General features: G+C 38.5%; 1 pseudogene; it reads right to left on the reverse strand.

Moving 5' to 3' along the window:
• LOC122831333 overlaps positions 1-23,818 on the reverse strand; it is a 256,610-nt pseudogene that overhangs the window by 7,445 nt on the left and 225,347 nt on the right.

The raw sequence follows: 23,818 nt of genomic DNA on the forward strand, positions 1-23,818 counted from the left end.
CAAGAAGATTTGGTTTTTTTTGTTTTTATTTATGAACAAATCACTTGAAAATCTGTCGTTATGGGATTCTCAAATCAGAAGTGAAAGCACAAAGTACAGTAATAAAGTGGTATAATAACAAACTGAGATAAAACTTAAGACATCCACAGTTTTCTCAGTTTCAGTTATCTACCTGCATCATGTAACATTTACAAGGGGTCATACATTAGTAAAAATGGTCGAAAAATTCATGCTAAAATTTTTTTATTTATTTAGTCTTTTAATTTTTTCAGAGGCAGTTACTCACAAATTTTGCACAGCCGTTTGTTTATATGGGTCCAGCATTGGGATCTGTGTCAGCATCGGCGGCAGTGATGTTGACACCATTGACGTTTTTGTTCATCCTTTCGCAGATCTGAGACTCCCTTGGTACGAGCGCCGGGGGGTTGTCATTAATATCTATCAAATAGATCTGCAATGTGCCTGTGCCGCTGGCTTCAGGAGAGCCTGGGAGGAGGAACAGAAAGATAAAAAAAATAACATCATGACAGAAGGAGAAGATGACAAGTGAAGATGTGTGCAGTGAAGGGGAGGATGGAGAGAGAAAACAAAGAAGTTGTGGCTCATCAGAGGAATTGTAAAAATAATGAAATACAAATAAAAAGAGAAATTAAATAGCAACAGACATGCGGTAAAATGAGCATTGTTCATTCATGGTTATGATGTTGGAGGTAGGAGTGCTGTCAGGCTGAGGAATAGTTTCAACTTTTGAAAGAAATACTTCTGACAGTTTTGCTTTTCACTTCATCTTTCGGCCTCACAGCCAAATCAATCCCATCACAGTCGATGCAGATCCAGGCAGAGCACATCGAATCACACTGAGAGGGGTTATGCACATTAATGATGACTGTAATATAACAAAACAGGTCCTTGTCTGCGTATATTTACACAATGCTGTGAGTCATCTTTGATACTGGACATAAAGGCTACTTTCCATGCAGCAAAACCCATTTTCTTCTGAAGACGAATGGGACTTTTCAGCGTAAAAAAGGTATCCAGTACCAAATATAAAGAAAGTATTAAAAAAATTGCATCAAAATGATCCACATTTCTGGCCAGAAGCTGACACATTGGCTTTATCAAGGGAACTAATATAATTTCAATTCTGTCAGTTTGAAAACTCACTTAACCATTGTTTTTCCAGCATTGTCTGCTTACACAACATAAAACTTCCGTGATTTAATAAGCAAGCTTTGAGCACAGACGCTTGAATTTGCAATGATTAACATATAATAGCATTATGTGAGACATCAGTTTTATTGCCAGAGGTTTTGGAGCATTACACAAAGATGGGTGGATTAGTTTGCATGTGATTTTCTTTTTCAATTTCACCTCAATCAACGTTCACCCACGTGACAATTGTACACAATTGTGTGTCCCACCAGGACAATGATCTTAAGCACACAGCAAGCGTTCAGCCTGTGGATTAGCCCAACCTTACTGGGGGGAAGGGAAGGTACTATGCATTGTTTTGATAAGAATTCAAATGTTACAAATATTTAAATTTGTGCTTACAATTGTTGATTTTAAAATTTATTGAATACCACAGCCTCACTTCAAAAACAAAAGCCTAGCATTGGTAAAGTCTAATACGTCCTTGTTTTAAAGAAAAAAGGTAATTACAAACTGCATTCAGTGAACTTACTTGTGTTGTATTCAGTGAAATTAATTCATTTGACCTTATTATTCATTTTGCTGTTAAAAGGGAAACTGCTTTTAAAGATGAGCGTACTTTTGGTTTCAGAATCTGTTTAACGCACTTGCACTGTGGTACCGCAAAGTCTCATTACATCAACACATTATTTCTTTCAGCAGCATCTCACAGGTAAAGCAGCTTATACACACGTGGAAATGATGGGTTTGCAGTTTCAAAGAAATGTTGCACTTGATCCCACATTTAGTCTGTAGAAAGTCAACTTGTAAAATTTGCTCCGATGCTTTAGGCAAGCCATCGCAGGTGCTGTTTCAACACCAATACTGCCAGCTTTGGACTGCAATAACATGCACTGCTGCACATAGAAACACTCGCACCCCATCTGCAGACACAATTTTGAAGCCGTTGTGTTGATTGAACAGAGTAACAGACCATTACCAACGACATTTATGGAAAATTGGGAATAAAAGATAGACATTTAACAATTGGGGAAGTGAAATGGCTGAGCAAGAAAACAAACATGGAAAGGTGTGTGTGCAGCAGCAAATGAGATACAAAAAATTCCCCCAAAAGGGGAATTTTAGCAACATAAACCCTTGAGCCGCTTATTGAGAGAGTACCACAGGGTGACGACCCTTAGATGCTTCCAATTACAAGTCATTTTGCTGTCATGCCCTAATGGCAGAGGCACTGCATGGACTCCCACAACCTTAGGGCCCATGTCTGAGATCAGATAAGGGCAATGTAATTTAAAAAGATTTATGCAAATCTTGCAGATCTGCCAATTAAGTGTGGCTACAGAGCAAGGCATTTCCCAAAGAGGAGAAAGGCACAGCTGAGGAGAGGTCAGAGTGAGTTTGTTGACTCACTCTGACCTTTGTGATCTTTGTTGCAGATCACACTACATGTTTCATCTATTTGGACTACTCATTAGTAATTTAAAACAGATTTCTTTTGTAACGGCATCTTGACATATTCCATGGGTAAATAGAAACACATTGTAAATAGTTATGTAATTTTAATGAACTATTTATATAGTAAAAAATATGCCATATAAAGCTGGGTGAAAAAAAAACCATCTGATGAAAAACTGAATACAACATAATCTATGATGGGCTTTGACCAAATTGGCTACAAAAAGTTCTTAATTAAATTCAAGAAGTAAGACTGCTTGCTTATGTACAAATTATAACTGCTTTGGTCAATTCTAAATTTTATTATTTATTATTTTATTAAGAATGGGATAGAAAGTTTCTAATACATTTCAAAACTGTGATTTTTTATTTTGAATACAATCTGACGGCTGTAGGAAAACTCCGTTATCAGCTTTGGAACAGTGAGGGAACCTACAGAGCAACCAGGGCTCAATGAAAAGTCTTAGAACAATATTCACTTTGAAGAGACTCCATTAGGTTTTTTTCATATGTACCTGAAAATGCTGCTAGAATTGCTTCTGATTATTAAAAAAAACCCCAAAAAAACAGAAGAGAAGATTTTATTTACTAGCGCACTAGTGAAGAGTAGAGCCCGACTTGGCGGCCAAAATAATCTGGGAAATGGGTGAGTTTTACGCAAGTTAACCAGTTTAAAAAGCTGGGCTTTTTGCTGCAACGTTAGTGACTTCTGCTGAGATGAGAGGTTGCACATAAAATCATTACATAGCTTGTGATGATTTTATGAAGCTTTTACAGCTTCATAAAATCTTTAGCAGTATTTGCCACGTTAGCCAGGATAGATACTTTATTATAGGTTAAAATTAGATTTTAAAATTCATAGAAAATGTCAAAACAAAGCAGAAAATTAAGCAAAGCTAAGTTAATCCTAAAAATTTCATCAATACAAAAATAAATTGATACATTTCCAAGGGTTGATTCTCATACATCTTGCCATTGTCTATTTATTACACTAAAAGAAGAAGAAGAATATTCACTGCTTTTTTATTTTCTGACTATTTAGAACTATTTTTAGGTATCCGAACAACACTTGCGTCACAATTTTCATTACACATGAACATAAGTGCAGAAACATGTTTCACACACACAGACTTCCACACACATGGCTCTAAGAACAGAACTCCCAGACTTTTTCCTCATTTTGTGGTACTGCTAATCCCAGCCATGTATGGGAGACATGTGGAAGCAGCTTGCCACAGCTGATAGGAGAATTAAGTGGGCTTTAGCCAGCTAAATAAATAATTATGTTTGTGTAAATTTCTCAAAAGGATTTGTCTTAACTCTCTTTTTCGAGATGTCAGGAGTGGAGAAAAGGCATCTAAGAGCTGACCATATGTTCTTTGATGAACACATCCACATGTATAATACTCTACAGGAATTTACCAAAGGGGTGGACAGCAAGGGGGAAACTGGAAGTGTGCTTCTCACCATGCTGTCAACACCTCTTCACTGTCCCTCTCTAATATTCTTACCACTTCACAGCATTTTTACCATAATCTCTCTTATGTTATTGCAACACCTACAAAGTCAGATCTGCAGAAAACATTTGCCTCCTCACAGGTTTATTTTGTTTTTGCTTATTTGTGACGCTTGCATTTTTCAGTCTGCTCATCCGTTCATACATCCATCCATCCATCTGTTCATCCATCCATCCATCCGTTCGTCCATCCATCCATCTCATAAATTAGGCCAAGAAAAAGAAGGATATTTAACGCAGAAAGAGGATGTCAGCTTCTCAACCTCACAGTCAGCTGCACACACATTGATATTTTCAATCATTGCAATTGACTTCACAGAAACACATATGCACACAGAAAAGAGCTGCACAAAAGAGCATTCACAGATGCAAACACTTAGAAATACTACTAAGTTTTTAGGCCGATTCAACTTAAAGTAAACACAGCAGAGAGCTGTGTGTCACTGATAAGGCAATTTGGAAAGGGGAAAAAGGCATTTCCGACTTGAAGAGAAAAAAACCCCACTCAATTCCAGTTGAGTAAAGTGGAACTTATTTGTTTGCTGTGATTGAGTTTGTGCTTGGTTAGGCTTAAGTTTCAACTTTGAGGCAGAACAAATAACACATGCAACAGAAATGACAGGAAATAGAGGGAGAAGTCAGGTCTGGACTGAAGATAAAACACGGAGGGAGAAGAGGATCAGCAGTGTGACCAGCTGTGTGAATACAGGATTTTCTTTGAGTTAAGCTCAGTTGTGCAGTTCTCAGATTCTACATCCCCATTTATGCTTTTAAATTCAGACAGAAAAAGTTCAAGTTTGATTTACATTCTGATACAGAGGGCTTTTTAGAAGACACTCACGTGTTTGAACCTATAAATCATTGGAAATTTAAAAGTTCAAGAGTCTAAGCTGCATCCATAGAACACAATTATCTTGATAGATGCCTTTTAATTTGCATCTATTTTGGGATATTTATATTACGTTAGAAAAGGCAGCAAAAGACAAAGGACAGCAATTGTTTTCTCTTGGTAGTAAATTAACCGTTGCTGCATTAATAAACTCTAAAGTGCAAACAAAGAGGAGAAAAAACAGCTTCTTACCATTGTCTGTAGCCAGAAACGTAGCTTCGTATATGTTGTTTTTTACGTAGACAGACTCCCGGTCGAGCATTCCAGTTGTTACAATCTGACCGCTGGTTCTGTTGATAGACAGCCAGTTTGCGGGGTCGTTCAGCTTTGAATACCTAAACACACGTGGACAGATCGAAGGAGAAGTAAGCGTTGGCGGTTCTGCATCTATAAGCAATCATGTCTTTCCTCTTGTGTCTGTGAATAAATAGATTACCTCCTAATACACATCTGCACAAAAATCGCAACAGCCTGACCTTCACAGCATTTAATTCTTCATTGACTTCTTTCTCAGAGCCTGAAGCCCACAGTCAATTTCACCTCATTTTTTCGCTTGTGTGTACCAGGCAGTAATGTCAATTGCTGTTCTGCTTAAGCACTGCTGCAACTGTGTGTATGCGCGTTTGTTAAAGGCGGCACGTTTTTCTAGGAAGAGTTTGATTTAATGTGGGATGCGATTAAGCTGTCGAACTGGGTAGTACACATGCATATTTAGCTCTTTCATGTTTGCAGATGTGCATGAAGGAGCAGTGGAGACTCATTGATGGGCTCCTGGTACTGATCAATGAACAGGAAAGTCGATGTGGTAGCAGGTGGCAGCAGTCCTCTGGGATAAGAGTGGAATAGGAACAAGGGATCATCTGTGGGATTGAATCCCAATCTTTGCTCTGATCTCACTGTTCTGGTTTCTCAAGCTTTTGTTGCTTTCAGCCTTTTCTGTGCTTTCAGTTATATCTGATCCCCCCCTCAACTCATGTCGCCTCACCTCATCTAACCGTAGTTGGTATTCATACATTTTCTTATCCCTGTGTGTATCCTGTCATCCTTGCCTCGTTCGCGCTGCGATACAGAGTTCACCATCTGCAACCTCTCTTAGCCGCGATCTCACTTTCACATGTAAAAGCATCATCTGTGAACATGTGACACCTTGACCTCACACAACAAGGTTTCTGAATCAGTGTGATTTCATTTACCAGAAGTCAGCTAGGCCAGATGGACTACTTTTTATTCCATATATCTGTCAGGTTTTAAATGTATCCGTATTGCAATGGATTTGACCTTCTTTTTGCTTCTATGTTTACTAAACTGCACTTTAGTGCAAAACCTGCTTTTTATTTGTCATAAAAAATACACATGGACATGATTCTGCTTAAATGGAGACCAAAAAAAAGCTTTAGAAGGATGGGTGGCAGCAGGTAGTAATGACCAGGGTGTAAGGCAGAGAGTAAAATTTCCCCCTCGCAGAGAGGGCGGTGGGATTTTCCCAGCAGGCAGTGGGCACGATCCCAGGAACAGTGAAATGCAGAGAAGGGGATCATGCTGGTGACATTCCCACACTTTAAACAGCCGCAGTTACACAAGGAAATCTGGCCTAGACCCACAGATTGTGAAACCATCATCAGGAACTCAGTGAACTCAGATATAACTGTAAATCTGGAGGAATGAAAGAGAGGGTGAAGGAAATGAAAAGATGGCGAGTTGAAATAGGTGGGAGGAAAAAGACAGAGCAGAAGAGATTTAGAAATACTTGCATCGCTGTATGATCAAATTTAATTATTACATTTAGGACTGATTTGATACCTGCGGCACTTTAAATGATTTAACTTCAATGCAAATACGTTTTTTTTAAATTACTATTCCATTTTTTTGCAATAAACAAATAACAGAAGAACTGTTTAATTAACTAAACAGTTATTATCATCACAATGTAAAACTAAATTCTACTTTCAATGACAATTGAAGTCAAAGAATTATTCAACTCCCAAAACACAATTCCTCATAAGAGGACATAAATCCTAAAGATCACCTGATGCAAACAATCAAAAGGTTCGTTAATTGCATAATGTGTGCTTAAGATAGGACAGCTCCAACAAAAGAGAAGCATTGTTTATATAAGTTTGTCTCTACATTTTATTGGAACTACTAAGAAAATGTCTTGTTGGTTAAGTTATCAATAAGATAACTTAACCATCCAGTTATCTTGCTCATATCCCGTCTTAAAAGGATTAACTTGGGACTTCAGCAATTATCCTGCTGATTCTCAGCAGAGTGTGATTTAGTTTTTCTAATGACCTTTTGTAGCCAAATGTGCCAAGTCAGAGAATATTCTATTCTCTGAATAATAAAGCTGCAGTATTATAACTAGTGAGTGAGTTACATAGAACACATTTACAATACCACTGCAGATCACATGATGCTGATGAAAGACAGTGTTCGTATTTACAAGGGACTTTCTTTTACTGTCATATAAAATGCATGCGCTACTTTTTCATTACAAATTAATTCATTTTTTTTATTAATATACAGGGGAATGTGTAAAAATTCCAGTAAAATTTTCTACACATTTCTATGTGAAGAATCTCTTTGCATTAACCACTTCACTAGGTTATTTTTTTTTTAAATTTTCTATTTGTTTTTGCTTTGCTAAAAAAATAAAAAAATAAAAAAAGGAATTTTATTTATTAGAATTATTTTTTTGCTGCAGTTTTCCAGAAAATTAGGGTTGTGTGCTAAGCCGATTGTACAGGCTGTGCGATCTCCTCCCGCGCCTCATTTGCAGTGTTTTTCCATGTCTCTTCCACCAGAAGGCTCATCTCATTTGGGAGTTGGGAGGTGTGTGAGTACAGCTGGATGTATGATTAGGCCTGGCAGGTTAGTGATCTTAGCAAGCAGCAGGGAGAGGTATGACATTTATTTTTCAAACCCCCGACCCTGAGGATGAAAAATGCATGTCTCGAGCTTAGCCAAGGCGGTTTGGGTAATCATTTATGCCAGTGTCTCCAGTCCTATATCTCGACCTTACTGGTTGGGTGTATGACAGGTGATGCATGATGCCTCGCTGTCCCTAGCTCTTTCTCTCACTGTCCTAACCACAACGGGACACTTCAATCTTTCTTTTCTTTGATAAGCACCTGTCAAGTTCAAACCTTGACCCGAAGTCAGCTCCCTATCCATGGCTTGTTTCTGCCTGCCACTCTTTGCTCCTCTGCAGTCCCCCAAGCCGTTTTCAGCTTAATTTAAACTTTCAGATCTTCCTGAAGATCCCTTTAAGTTATCTAACTGTCAGGGAAAACCTTTATGGTTTTTCATTTTTGTTATATTGCATGCATGTCTATGTTTATAGGCCACAAGAGGTGTAGCAACATCGCATGATCTCTCTCTCAAGAAATTTCATGACTCCTTGACAGTGAACATTTTTCTTACTGTACTCAATCCAGTTTACATCATTATGTGATTTTATCTGATGAACTAAGTCAAAAGCTATATGGACAATCATGATAATGCCACGGAGAGCTAATCAGAAGTTTCCAATGACACTGAAGTTACTAACAACTTTAATATCTTCTATTGGCTCAAAATGATTTTTTCACACTTTGTAAAGAGTGTGGAAAGGATTTTCTCACCCCCAGTTTAAAATATAAAATACTTAGAGCAATTAAAAGTCAGCTGAATAATATCCCACTGAAAAGAGAATCTTAAATTGAAGAAAACCTGTTTGTCAAAACAGAAAATAAGGAACATTTCCAGATTTAGACATGTTTAATACCCCATTGCTTTAAAATAACATAGTTTTCTGAAAAGGTCCACTATTGGAGATACAAGGTTTCTGCTTGGCATTGATGATATGACAGGGAATTTACCTGTTCCACAAAATATGACATGTAAATCATTTTAAAAAACAGTAAAACAAAGCAAAAAAACTCAGATCTCATTTTAAGCATGACTTTTGATACACTACTTTACGATAATTCATTTAACAAATGGACCAAGAATACAAAATATCTTGCTAAGGAGTTTGAATAAGCCCATTTGAGAATTGTGATGGTGCCCCCAACGGTTTGTGAGTATTTGCACTCAGTTTAGCAGACATTATGCTCGCTTTCAGTGAGCATAATGTGGATTAGAGGCAATAAACCCACTTCCTCAAAACAATACAGATGACTGATATCCCAACAACAGAGAATGGAAATGGTGTAAAGCAGTGGGATTGATGGCGATCCTGTCCAGGTGAATTCAGCTTGTCCCCTCAAGCTCGTATTTTTCTTCTGTATAAAAAAGTCAAAGGGCATTTGTTTTATTTTAAAGTAAATATGCCAGACCGCTTCTAAAAAGCTTAATTGATTTTAAATTGATGCAGTTCGATGCTTCAGAAAAAGAAAATACACAAAATCAATTACTTGAAAGTCATTTAAAAAGGGAGCCAAAATAAGAGAGAGAAGGAGAGGAAGAAAAAGTCAAACAGAGGGGGAGACGTCCCAGCTGGTGGTTTTAGAATCTTTCTAAATTATAATGTACACCCAATTTACTCTCATCTGCTGTGAAATTAACTGGGAAAATTGTTTAGATATGTTCCCCCCAAAGAAAATTGGAAAACAGGAGCTGCATAGCGTGAGGTGGCATTAATCCTAAACCGAACATCCGTGTTATCGTCTCAATTGCATATTTCTCAGTTGCTATTATAAATTATGCCAATACGCTTTCTGTAATCTATATGCACATAAGGAAATGTGGGCTTTTGCAGTTGCATCAGAATATGAAGCTCTTCGTCATTCTAGAGTGTTTTTAATAGATCACCTTTTTCTCAAGGGACACAGCGTAGTTAGCCACGCCATCAAGATGACAGCTGGACTTTGCAAATTGTAAGGTCTGCTGGATGTTTAAAGGTTGGCTCATGTTTAAAATCAGAGAAGCTGAGCGCAGACAAAGAGCACTGCAGGTGGCCATAATGATGTCAGGTGCTTGAGTTTGAGCCAGCTGTTCTCTTTACCTCCTCCTCTTCACTCCATCTGCTCACTTCTTTTCCTCTTGTGGTGCATCTATGTATGTACTTATGCCACACAAACCCTCCTAAACTTTTATTAAAAGGGGTTTTGAGAGGTGGGTGCAGCCAACATACAGTAATGTAATTGCTCTTTGACTCCTTACTACTGGCAAGCTGCTTCTCCCAGTGGTTTTATTTTTAGGTAAATACATGTCAACAGAGTTATTTTCATTTGGCTTGTACTTGGAGAACAGTAAGCTTGTACTTGGAGAATGACAGCTCATTCTGACCTGTCATTTTGACAGGTCAGAATGAGCTCCACCAAGATAGAAAAAAAAAAACCCAATGACATTCTACAGTGTGCATGCAGTACCTGATTATCTGTTGCATCTGGAGTCTGTCAGGATCTGAAGCTGAAAAAGTGGTCAGGCTGGTGCCAGTGGGAACGCCTTCCTCAAATCGGATCTGTTTGGGGTTGGTGGGGAAGTACGGGGGCTCGTTGACGTCCTTCACAGATATGGTGACCCCAGCAGTCGACTGGAGTGAAGACTGGATGCCGCTGGCCAGGTGGGCCTGGTTTGACACGACTACTGTCAGCATGAAGGCCCGGTTCATCTCGAAATCAACTGGCTGGGGAACGAAATGAAAAAAATTTTTTATGTACAAAAAAGATAAAGATGTATTTATTTTAAGCCACTCAGGCTTCTCTTACATTTCTTTTCATGCATGTTACTTTGCTCTATTGCCCTCCTTAACCTTTTGCATGACAACCTTCATCTTGTGAACTTGTGCAGTCTGTCACCTTTACCCATTTTGTGTTGGACAGTAGGTAATATGATTACCGGTATGTATTTACTGGAAGAATGGCCTTTAATTTGGACTTTCACTGATGGCTTGTCGTTGATCCTTTATATTTTTTCTATCACTTTCTGTGTTTAAAGATGGCTTTGTGTCATAATCCCAAAGACTTAATGGTTGTTCTTGCCACCAAAAGGAAAAAAATATGACATTAGGGCTAAAGGGGGAATTGCTTTCAAACACTGAGCCATGTTGCTTTGGACATTTTCTTCCCTTCATTAATGAAATAACATTTTAAAAACTGTGTTTTGCATTTGCTCATTTAATCTTTGATATAAAATCAGTTTGATGAGTTGAAACATTCATATGAAAAAAAGAAACCTGGAAGAAATGTGTAAATGAGAAAATACTTTTTTTTAATGGCACTGCAAGTTAAAAGGAAGATATAAAAGACATACAGAAAAGCACATTTCTTCAAGCGTGGTTCCACAATAAAGAAATACTATTTCCTTGATTGTTTTCCACTTATTCCTATTATTTATTGTATTACAGTTCTTCCTCTGAATACAAAGCCTTTGTAAGAAAAATTTAAGTAGTCACTTGTGTATTTACTGCAATCATGCTCATTTTAAAATAAAAACCCTGATCAACGTTTCTCTTTCTGTCATTGTCTGTCTGAAAAGGATAATTGAACAGCTTTACCATGTCAAATAGTCCTGCTACAAGCCAATAAACATACATAAAAACAATGCTCTTCCTCCATGTGCTGTTGCTATGGCTCGGGTATTTGAATGTGTTCAAGGCATCTAGATTTTTTTTTTTTTCCTAATCGACACAACAAGACAAGGTTCAAATGACAATAAACAAATTAAATGATAAAACAGAACCGATATGCCTTCTATAAGTAAGTGCTGTAAGTATTGCACATTTAACAGCATGATGATGATCACGGCTGCAAAGCTTGTGCTTGATGTTGAAGTTAAAGACTCGGAGCACATCCTCACATTGCATTGCTTCACTGTTATCAGAGTGAATATAAAAAACATCATTAATCAGGATGATTTGTTGACCCCAGCACAGTGGTAGGCCTGTTTTTGGGTGTGCTACTTTGTGCAATATTTTGTCCATGCTTGCATGTACATGTAGATTTTAGTTAATGTAAGCAAAGACGTGTGTACTCGCATGTGTGACCCCATAGAGCACTGGGAGCCCATTTAAAGGCAAACCACGCTCGTGGCTCTTTGATCTAAAGCCTGTGGTGTTTTGGAGCATCAGGAGGTCTGAAGTATAGCTGAAGCCTAAAGTAAAACACACACATTCACACAGACTCACACAGCCTGAGGGAAACCACAGGGGTGAGAGGTCAATAACATGGCTTCCATCTTTTGCCTATGAGCCATCCCGTCTTGCATCTCCTCTCCACCACTTTACCCATTTCTCTCCTTCCCTTTTACATAATTTGCCCGGCTGGACTCCAAATTCCCACCTTGTGGGTTCCTCACCTCTGCCCTACCTCGGCTCTCTGTGATCTAAAGCTCACAGTGGGCCGCGTTTCTCAGTCCCAGGAAATCTGCCTTACCCGCACTTTTCTCCTCGGCTTCTCTTCCTCCTGTCATCTTGTGTGTTAACATAATCTGTGATTTACATATCTTAATGACTCATTCAAAGCAAGTGGATCTGTTTGTGCATTTTCCATGTGAGCTTGTTTGTCTACGGACTTCATTACCATGTGGCAAAATAAGAATTAGTCTCTTGAGATACTCCAGAGAGCAGCATAGATGTGTGACATGTTCTGGTTAAGACCTAACGCCTTGTTTACACAGAACCTCAAGGTCCTTGTGGTAGACTGATGCCTACCTGAGTGTTAGCGTGATTATTTTTATCTCCCTAGATACCTTGGTTAAAAAAAAAAAAAAAAGGAGAAAACTGCAACAGTGCAAAGCCTTTATGTGGTTTTTACATTTCATCTTTCACAAGTTGTCCAACATGAATGCTTGGGTTCACTTTTTTGTCTGTGTGAGCTGAAGGCCCTCTGTTTATTTGTCAAGACAGTGTATTGCTTATTTCCTCTCAGGGGGTGGCTTGTCTCTTATTTTATGATTTCCTGATAACCTCCCATGGGTCTCAGTGCAAGCTTACGGCTACCCAGCTGCCTGCAGAATTTCACAGGGAGTGAGAGGAATGGATTATTAAAGTCAGTCATCTAGAGATAATGAAGAGAAGCAAAACACCAGTGCTCATTGCTCAGGCTGCAGAGGGAATTATAATGGCATGTTAGTGCTATTTGTTAACATTATTGTGAGATGTGATTTGCAGAAGTCAGATAGATGTTGAACACATCCTTGGCTCCAGAAGGTCACTGTAATAAAATAGTAATATCTGTAAAACATTTGCAACATGATAGAAGCACTTACATCATTCCGTATGAGGATAAGTACCGCACATAGATACAGATACATGCAAGTATATAAATGCAGTTCTTGAAGTTGAAGGCCACTAAGCACTTCTAATGTAGAAACATTTACAAATGGTAAAGTAGTCATAATCCTAGATTGCTGACTTTTTCCCATACACTACAGACTGCAGGGAGAAAAAAACTAACTTAATTTAGTTTGCAAACCTATTCAAGAGTCAAATTTAGACTAATTCAGTCCTGGATTACTTTAGTATAATAGAATACTAAGTTAAAACTGACTGATTTTTTCATATTAAGTTTTCAAACCCCAAAAATGGGTTGAAAGCTTCAACAAGGTCTACTGTTAAAGATTCCAAAGATCAGATTCAAACTGATAACTCTGATGTCTAAATCACTAATACTTTTTATTCAACACTGCATTTAAGAAGCAGGTACAAAGTGTATATTTTAAAAAGTGTTGTGAAATTTGAATTTTAAATCCATTTATTTATTACAAAAGAGTAAAGGTTGCAGAAATAGCCTTTACTCTAGGATTTAAATTTCTGAGAATCTGTATGAATCTTTATATATTGTGGGATTCACTGTTATAAGTCCCACAATATATAAAGATGATCAATATAGAAAGATGTCGTTTTTGACTGCTAAAAAATAAAAGCCTCATGCACCTGATACTTCTTTAACGAATATCTGTTCAGTGTAAAAGTACTTTATATTTTAAAAATTGTGCTGATAAGGCATAGGAGTTAGAGTCAAACATGAAGAAAACAATAGCTATTTAAAAAAAAAAAAACAATTTAAATAATGTAGCTGAGGCCTTAAACTATGAGGTCAGCTTTGCTCTGAGTGGTCGCTAACATAGCAAGTTGTAACAAGACATGGCTTTGTTGTTACTGTCATTTACCATGGCAGTGAGAACATTATGAGTGTATAAAACCATTGCCGTTGTAATTGAGAAATCAATATCTAATTTGCTGCAGTGGTCTCACCAGCCACCACATTAAAGTGTGTTTGAGTGCATGAGCTGTTTTTGAAGGGCACATTAGCCTCCAATCCTTCTTTTGGACACAAAGGGGCATGTGAAAGGCAAAGACCTCCACCTGTCCTCATTTAACTCTGTCGCCTATTATAATAGTTTGTACCGAAATCCAGGTGGAATTCTACGCAGAAGTTTTTATTCTGCGTAGAAGGAAAACTTCCCACTATAGTAACCTCAGAAATGCCAGAAGGTTTAGAATTTCACTTTAACATTGTATGTTACCTTCACCACGGTGACCATGCCGTCGTTGGAAACGGGATCGGTGCGGATGGTAAAGTGCCCAGTTGGGTCCCCACTGATGATCCTGTAAACGGCGTTCCAGTTAGGAGAGTGAGGCTGGTCTGCATCTATAACAGTCAGATTAGCCACTGCAACATCCACTGTGTTCTCTGGGACCTCGCCAGAAAACTGTAAAAAGCAGAGAAAAATGGGAAGCTACATCTCTCTGAAACAAAGTTACTTTTACTGGTCTTGTATTCCTTTTGTATCCATTGAGCCCCTTCATAGAACAGAATCCTTTCAACTCTTTTAGTTAAAGTAATTTATCTCACTTCCACAAGCAAGGAGAAAGCACAGCTTATACAGTAGGAAGTAGATGCAAATAGGGGCATAGTTTTACTTTTAATGCTTTTTTTGGTGTTCTTTGATGAACAATAATATTTAATTCCTTTGAAATCCAGAATGACAAGGAGGGGAAATGTTTGCAGAGGAAAAAAGCTATCAGCCGGAGGCTTGAAACATCTGTTTGAGTGTATCTAAGTAGTTTTTGGTCGTCCTCATGCTTTACAAATACATGTGCTTTGTCCTGATAAGCCTGATGAGCAGCAAGCCGCTGTCTGTCATGTGCCAGTTATGACAGGGATTCTTGTTTGTTTTGAACAAACTCAGGGGACAGTTGATGTTGACTCTACATGAAGCCTGCAAAACACAAGTTGACCACAGACCCACCTACGTAAACAACTTGACAAGTCCAGACACACGAGGTCATGTTGTGTTTTCAACTCATCTGGAGGTAACTGCTGTGTAGCACCACGCAGTTACCATGTCACCACGGGTAACAAGCATGGATGAGCTACTGAGCTGCTTATGTGGGTGAAGGATATCAAAGAGCAAAGCCACAGACCAAACACTCCAACAGACCATAATACCCGGCTTGGTGACGCTCACATCAACCAGCAAACAGCCGACAGCACCGGGCAGATTAGAGGGCTGCGTCAGGAGAGCTGTTCAGAGACTCAATGACATTCTTAAGACAACAGACAAGTCCGGGTGGTCTTGATGCACTGTCTGGTTTGGCTAAGTAGGCAGGCTGTCGTATGTTATTGTCTGAGCATTTGTTGTGTGTGCTTGTGTGATTTATTGCTGTAGTTTGGTTCAGGGACTCCCCAAAACCAATTCAAAAACATAAACTTCAGAGGAAGCTCAGAGGTTCTCTTAGGAATCCTTCAACATCTTGTTTTTGAGTAATTTGCCCTTAGTGAAAGCTAAGGGCAAGTGTTAACCAGTTATGATCAAAGCCTTTAAAGGATTCACCACATTCTGACTAACAGCACTGCAGCTACAAGTTTTTTTATTTGGGGGAACTGAAAGGTACAGAAGTGTGTTGCTGTCAAGGAGGAAACAAAATTTTTGAGCACTATCACGTTATATAATTATAATTACATTGTACAAACATAATAATATATTGTATGAACATGATAATATATTTATGTTATTTTACAATAATAATAATAATAATAATAATAATAATAATAATAATTTTACGGTAATTTATTGTACAAACAATATATTGTTTAAATGTGACAATTATATTGTACGAATGTGACAATTATATTGCATAAACATAATGATTATATTGTATAAATGTGACACAATGAGATACAATAATTATATTGTTGATACGATATAATTACCATGTTATAACATGACAGTGTTTGAAAATTTTAAGTTAAAGTCCTGCCGGTTATAAGCAGAAAACTATATAGTCTATTGTTGCTCTGGAGACTTCCTGATTCCAGGACCCCACTTCAGCTATCTGGTCAACAGAAATATGTCCCCATGTCATATTGTATGTATTCCACAGGAAAGATAGGAAGTATTGGGTAACTAATTGAGAGCTTCAAAACACTTTAAAAACAGTTGTACTTGTTTAATAGGAAGGGAGAGGCATGCCAATATGTGTGAAAATGGTGATTCTGTAAACAACAAAATTATTTCCTAAGGGTTTTTTTTATTCTTGTAAAAATGGACATATGCTTCTGCAATACAAGATTTATTCATTTTAAGGCTCTCTATGTCTTTACTAGAGGTGCAAATAACCATGGAGGTGGTTCTGGTTAAATTCTCCATTAGTGAGTGTTTGATAAAATTTCCTTTGGCTACTATAATTCTAGAAGAGTACATGGGTCTGTGGTTTTTCAGAGTAGAATTGTAATAAGACTACCTTAAGGCAGAGATGCAAACATCTAATTAGGCAGGTTTTCTTCTAAGTGATAGCAAACCTTAACTCCAAGGGTTGGACATGAGGGAATAAGGGTGGATCCCTTTGATTGTGATTGGCAATGACCACTGCTGGCTTTCTCTCAACACTTGACATATTACCTCTTGCCAGCAGCCTTACTCTTCTGTCACTACTTTGGTCCTCAGAAAACTACAAGGAGGAGAGTAAGGTAGAAAGAGAGGCAGAAAGTGACAGGGAGCTTCATCATGTGAACTTTGTAAGGGCAGCACAGGCAGGAGGCCAAGAAACCAGGGTAGAGAATCCTGCACAAACTGGTACGATTGTGCATCCCTGCACTTATCTACAATGCCATATGGAAACATAGCAGCAGTGGAGTAAACACAAAAGGTATAAACAAATTGATTAATTTTATCAAATCTATCTGTATTAGAGATATAATGCAATAAACACCCAGAGGCTTCACATTTGCACACATACACAAACTCTGTGACTACTTGAAAAATAGGCCAGCCTCTGATAGGCATGATGAAATATTAATCATCCACATTAAAGACAAATTCCCCAAACTTTATATTTCTGGGACATGCTGAAAGATCTATGAGGTTTATTGCTAAAACTAAATATTTGCATAATGGCCTGCAATCTCAACAAAATGGCTTTTCATGTTATCTCCCCCTACTAAAATGGATGATTTATGAGAAGAGTGGGTGAAAGTGCTTTCCTCATCGTGAATCCTAAACCTCAACTAAAGTTTATCATCAATATTCCTGATAATATTAACTTCCTCATGTGACGCTGATGGAAATGCACTTTAACTAGGTGGAATCCAGTTAGAGGATATCAATCTGTTATTGCCCTGCATCATCAATATACCACCATCAGTAGGGAATGTTAATGCAGAAAAAGGAGTCAGGGAAGGCTACTGATTTACAACAAGGCCTGTCTGCACTTCATCACTGCTACTGTAGGAAATTGCTTGAGTGACAACGTACTCCCTCATTCTTCCTTGTCTCCTCGTCATTCTCCCTTTTCTTTTTTTTTTTTGGAGTCTAAAATGTGGTCTGTTCATCCAGTACATTTAAACATATACACATTTATTTTCTAGATTTTTTTTGTTCATCTTTTCCCTGCTTGTTTCTCTCCATGTCTCTGCGTGATGTAGCACCTCTCTGATGAGGTTTGTAGCTGACACATGCTTGATGTCTGTGCTAGCTGAACATCATAAGAGTCCTAACAGCCCCCAGAGCAAATACTAATGCTAACTGCTTTTCTACCAACTGAAAGGCTGAGCTCAGTGTTGACAAAGTATTAATATCTGCTCTGGGAGTCGGAGAGCAAAGGGCTTTTCGTCCACCCATTCTTCCTTTTAGTTCTTAATCCCACATAGTGCTGTTAAGAGTTGGGTGTAGTGGTCTCAGCAGTCAAAAGACTTGCCTGCCTTACAAATAGTTGAATGCTTTGCTCAAAATTATTAGGAAACAAAATGAATGAGACCATGCCTTCCAAATGTATTTATATTGATTGAGCTTAGCCACATTTGTCATCTTAAACTCAAAATTTCATTGAATTTATTTAGGTTTGTCATATTTCTTGTTTTTAAACTAAAACTGAGAAGTATGGAGTGCATTTGTTTCCAGCCCTATAAGTCAATGTTTGGTAGGACCATGTACAGTGTGTAGTTATTGCAATAATGAGCCTTTAAATACTTGATATGCTTTAGGGCAGGGGTCTCAGACTCGCGGCCCGCGGGCCAACTGCGGCCCTCGGGACGATAGTTTGTGGCCCCCACCTTAATATGAAAGTTTAATGTTAGTGTGGCCCGCGAGCAGTGATGTCAGTAACGCGTTAATTTGTAATGCGTTACTGACGTCGGACCACGTTTTTCAGTAACGAGTAATATGCTATTTCAAATCCAGTAGTCAGACTACAGTTAGCCTACTTATCAAAATCATTTTTGCGTTACTATCTTCTTTTGTTATTTAATCGTATTTCCTCTACGTGTCTTGTCGAGTGACCGACGTCTCTATGCGACAGAAATCTAAACAATGGAGGGAGATGCGCATTTTGTTGGTGGAAAAACTGGAACTATTTTGAGATTCTGCCGCCAAGTCCGATTATTATAAGCGGCTTTGGGCTTCATTTTTTAAAGTCGCTTGCCGATTTAATGAGTGGCGGGTTGCGCTTTTTGGGCTCGTTTTTGAACGTGAAGTTGCTCATTTGGGCTTGGAAATAAGCAGAGACTCATAATAAATCCCAGAATTTGTCCGTCATTAAGGTAGTTTTACTCAGTCTCTCCTGTTCATCATTTCTCAGATGATCCGTCCCGCTGTGTCTTTGTTAATGGCAAGTTACTGTATTACCTCTGAATGACGTCGAGCTTCGCGTTGCACTCCAGAAAACTACAAATATCGAGACTAATTTAAACAACGCAATAAACGTGAAAACAGCCACGAATGAACGTGTCCGTAGTTTCCAATAATTATAATGGCAACTTAATTCTAATTATTAATACTAAGATAAGTGTCGCAAATCTGTGCAGCCATCTGAGCTGTGAGCTGCAGGAGGAGCTCTGTGCAGTGACACCAAATGCAGGGCCGTAACACAGAACCTGGAGGCTGGGGGAGGGGTTTAAAATCCTTCCTGGAGTTTTCCAGACAACAGTGGACCACACAAACTACTCACGTTTTTTATTTTTCTACAATCTCCACTTCAGTTCAACCTTATCAGTGGAGACACATTGTTGATGTTACCATTATAAAATAGCTTACAAAAAGTATTGGCAAAGCTCAATGTGATTTTCACAGGAGGTGGAGTGTTGTTAGCACCTGCTGAAAGTAACTAAAAAGTGTAACTTTTAGTGTAACTTACTTTCCAAATCAAGTAGTCAGTAATATAACTAAGTTACTTTTCAAGGAGTAATCAGTAGTCCGATTAAAGTTACTTTTTCAAAGTAACTATGCCAACACTGCCTCAGTTTGATATGATTGGCACTTTTCAGTGTTGTGTAGCTGAACTAACTTACCAATCACAGTGCTTCAAATGGAGCTCATTGACCCGCAGTGCCACTCTGAACTCAAAGCCAAGTTCAGGGAGGTGAGTGGAAAAGCAGACAAGCTTGGGCAATTTTTGAGAGAATTGCCACCCAGCTTCCCTGAGCTTTCCCAAATGTTCAAGCGGACCATGTGTCTGGTTGGGAGCACATACTTGTGCAGCTCTTCTCTACCTTGAACTTCAATAAGTCCAAGTACAGGTCCAGACTTACTGACGAGCATCTTCAAGCTCTACTTAGGGTCTCAACTGCCTCCTCCCTTAAGCCAAATGTGGCTCGGCTATGCGAGAGGAAGCGCTGCCAGACCTCTCGCTGTATGAAGTAGGCAGAAGAAACAGTTTATAAACTGTTATAATCATAACAGTTTATGTTCAATGTTCCATTCATGTTCAGAAAGTTAAAGGTTAAAGAACTGTTAATACAGCCATTTGAATCTGAATTATAATAATTACATTTATCTAGTCTTCTATAGCTGCTGTGTTATTATTATATTTTATTTATTTATTACTGATTAATTTTTTTTTCTTATGAATTGTTAATTTATTTATTTTTTCATCTTATTTTGTGTTTAAAAAATAAAAATAAAGACATTTGATAACATTGGAATGTTTTTGTAAGAGCTTTTCTTGTGGAAAACCCGATGCGGCCCAGCCTCACCCAGACTCTACCTCCAGCGGCCCCCAGGGAAATTGAGTTTGAGACCCCTGGTTTAGGGCCATTTTAATACTTATTATGCTGAAAAACTATAACTATTCCATTAAAGCGCCGTCTGCATGTTTGGTGTTGTCTTAGAAAGAGAACTTTCTCTCAGCTCTTTGGTAATGCCTAATAAATTGTCTTCCAGGATTGTAGTGTTTTTATCTCCATCCATCTTCCCATCATCTCTGACATGCATCTTCATGTCAGATGAAGACGCTGTGGCCCCTGTTTGACTTGAAGCAAATTGTATACACGACTTATTTGGGTTTTCTTATGTGAATAATTGCTGTCTTGTCAACATATTCTTCAGCCATGGCAGTGGACCTGTACAACCCCCCCAAGTTCTCTCTGATAAATGAGCCTGGTCCATTAGTCCTGCAACTGCACCATACTCCTTTTAATACTGGGTGATAGACTGAAATGTCCTGAGTTGGGTTCATTGCAATGTTCTCCAACTGCTTTATATTACCTGCTCTGTTTCTCAAGGTAAAGTGGGTGTGGATTGGATTTCTCTATCTAGGAGCATCTGAGCCAGTCTTTCCAGCCTATTTAAAACCAGCAGCTCCTCACATCAGTAACAGCTCAAGCTTGGCCGGTTCCTGATATTTAAGATATTTTGATGTTTTGTTAACAGGTTTTGCTTTTCTTGAATTAGTTAGGACTTGTGTTGGTTATTGTACTTGGCTGTACTGCAAAAGAGAAATTTTGACATTTACCAACACTGTTTATCATTAATTAGAAGTGCAGGAAACTGATTCTGCTTTTAGCCGTCTTGTAACGTACACTACAAGTGACACACTTGATGTAAGACTCAGCCAAAAGGGAAATGTCTTACCCATCTAGTGATTTAATACATTACATAAAATGCATTACATTGGACTTTTAATTTTTACCCTGCTCCCAGTAATGACCCAGTGTAATGCAATCATCATTCTAAATATCCCTATGATGACAACAATCACTAACCATCTGCAGGATCGAGTATTCTTGCAGACGGAAGTCAATAATATAGATCATGGTTCCTCGTGTGCAAGTGTCCTTTACAGGAAAACAAGTAGGCATTCTCTGTATTTTAAAAGCATAAATTATGTTTTACAGCCACACAATATTGCTGGAACTTTTGTCCATGTTGTTGAAAGTTCTGATTCAAAGGGAATTGGGTTTCTTTCTTTGCAAGGAGCCTTGAAATCAGTGTGGAATGTTAGTGTATCAATATAATTGAACCAAAATTGAATTTCCTTTCTTCGTCACTCTTTTGACTCCTACTTCCTTTTGCTTTTCATTTCTCCTATAGCTACACATTCTTCTCTCAGGACTTTCCCTCTAGCCTTTTTTCATTTTCACCAACCTCTTTGAACCCAGACCCTCTCGTTCTCTAAACAGTTACCTTCAGCACACTTCCATATTTGTAATAACTTACAGTTCTTGAGGTCAGCATGGGAGGGTTATCATTGATGTCCGTGACAGTGATGATGGCAGTGGCAGTGTTGGAAAGGCCAAAGTTGAGGTTTCCCTCCATGTCTGTGGCTTGCACAATGATGGTGTACTGGGACACTTTCTGAGAAAGGACAAAAGAAAAAAGGGGGAGACATAGTAATGCAGTTATTCATCTAAAGATAGCTTTCTCTTCTATGAGCACATCCCATAGTTTACAGACTGCGACTCCCAGGAGAAAAACAAAGCCCTTATTGGCGAGCCGTGGTTTTATTTGAAACACAGAATCATAAGGGTAAAGTCTTTCAAATGACTGAACCGAAACGTTTCTTGGTGGAACCTGGCCAGACATCACACCATCCAGAGGCTGCACTGTGAAGCCTCCCCACGGGTACAGCATGCCATCAAAGTCGTTAGGCGCGCTGCTTATTCAGTGCCACTCATCGACAGATGTGGAGACAATGATCCAACTGACAGAGATTAATAGACTATCTGTGAAGCAGTAATATGAGGGAATAATAAATGCCATTCCCTCTTTTGAAATGACACAATGTCACTTCATGGGATGAGATTTTTTTTTTAATTATTTGTGTTTCTGTGCACAGCAGCACTTGTGTTTTTTCTTATTCATCCAGCTCTTCTTTCGCAGCTTTCGTTTTCTCTTCTTCTGTCCCAGGGTGCAGTTAATGGGCTGCAGGAAGGATAGAGCCCAGGAGCCGACTGTCTGGATAATGTGTCTTGTCACTGAGATTCCCAATTACATTCCCACTGTCTTTCTCTCACCTGCTAATTACCAAGTAAATATCCCAATTAGACCAGGACGCCACATCAGGAGGATTAGACAGCTCTTCTTGGTTCCTCTCATCTTGATGCTAAATGAGATGCTGAACTCCAACCTTGAGCACACACTCATTAACATTAACGTAAACATGCAAGCACACATTGACGCTTCTCTTTCTACATATCTTGTTCTTGCCTGGCTGTCCCATCAGCCTGTGTACAGCTTGTACATAACACTCACTAATTAGACAACGGAGTAATTATGCAGAGCTTCTCTGAAACTCTCGGGTTGCAACAATACCACAGCACACCCAGTTTCCTCTGGAGTGCTGAGGTCTGTTGCTGTCAACGAGCTCTTTAAAAGTCCACTGCAGACCAGTTAGCAGAGAATCAATATGTGAGTTAAAAAAGAAGAGGAAGCAGACATTTTAAAGGGAATGAACACAGGAGAGGACAGGACACAGCAGGGTTGTCAAGAAAGCGGTGAAATCTGACAAAAAATGGGTCATTTAATTATTGCTTTTGCAGTCACATAACACCTTTCACAGATCAGACTACAAAGTACTTTGTGGCGTTTAAACTGTCAAGGTTTCAAGATGCAAAAATGCTGGCTAAAATATGATTAGTGATGTTTTTGGTGCATTTTCCCATAAAAAGCTGCTCAGCAAGGACATTTTTCTTCACTGCACAGTAACAGGCTTCCTATCTGTTTTCTAGGAACAGATGATTTATATGACATCATGGATCTTATGTAATTATATTAAAAAATACCCACAAACCTTAATGAAATAAAACTACTGTATATTCCAAAGCAACATACAAGATTATGTATGACTGACAAATCAAAAATGAATCTAAATTTGTTGCTTCCAAAGGAAGGTTCTGAAATGGTTTTTCACACATAGCTTTTATACTCTACCTTCATGTTTGTTGACAAAGTCATGGCTGTATGTAGGGTCTCCGGTGTAATTGTCAAGACAGATCTTGGTTTTGTGGTGACAATTACACTGCAGGTCTTTCTCGAAGCAAACACGGAATTTTCATAAATTTGCGCTTATATATAGCTTGAAATGCAGCAAATCACTAACAATAGCTTTTTTAATTTAGCACCACAACAGAATCATACGGCCCACAGGCCTTTTACTTCTACGG

This window comes from Gambusia affinis, linkage group LG01 (assembly GCF_019740435.1).
Source record: "Gambusia affinis linkage group LG01, SWU_Gaff_1.0, whole genome shotgun sequence".
Taxonomy (NCBI): Eukaryota; Metazoa; Chordata; class Actinopteri; order Cyprinodontiformes; family Poeciliidae; genus Gambusia; species Gambusia affinis.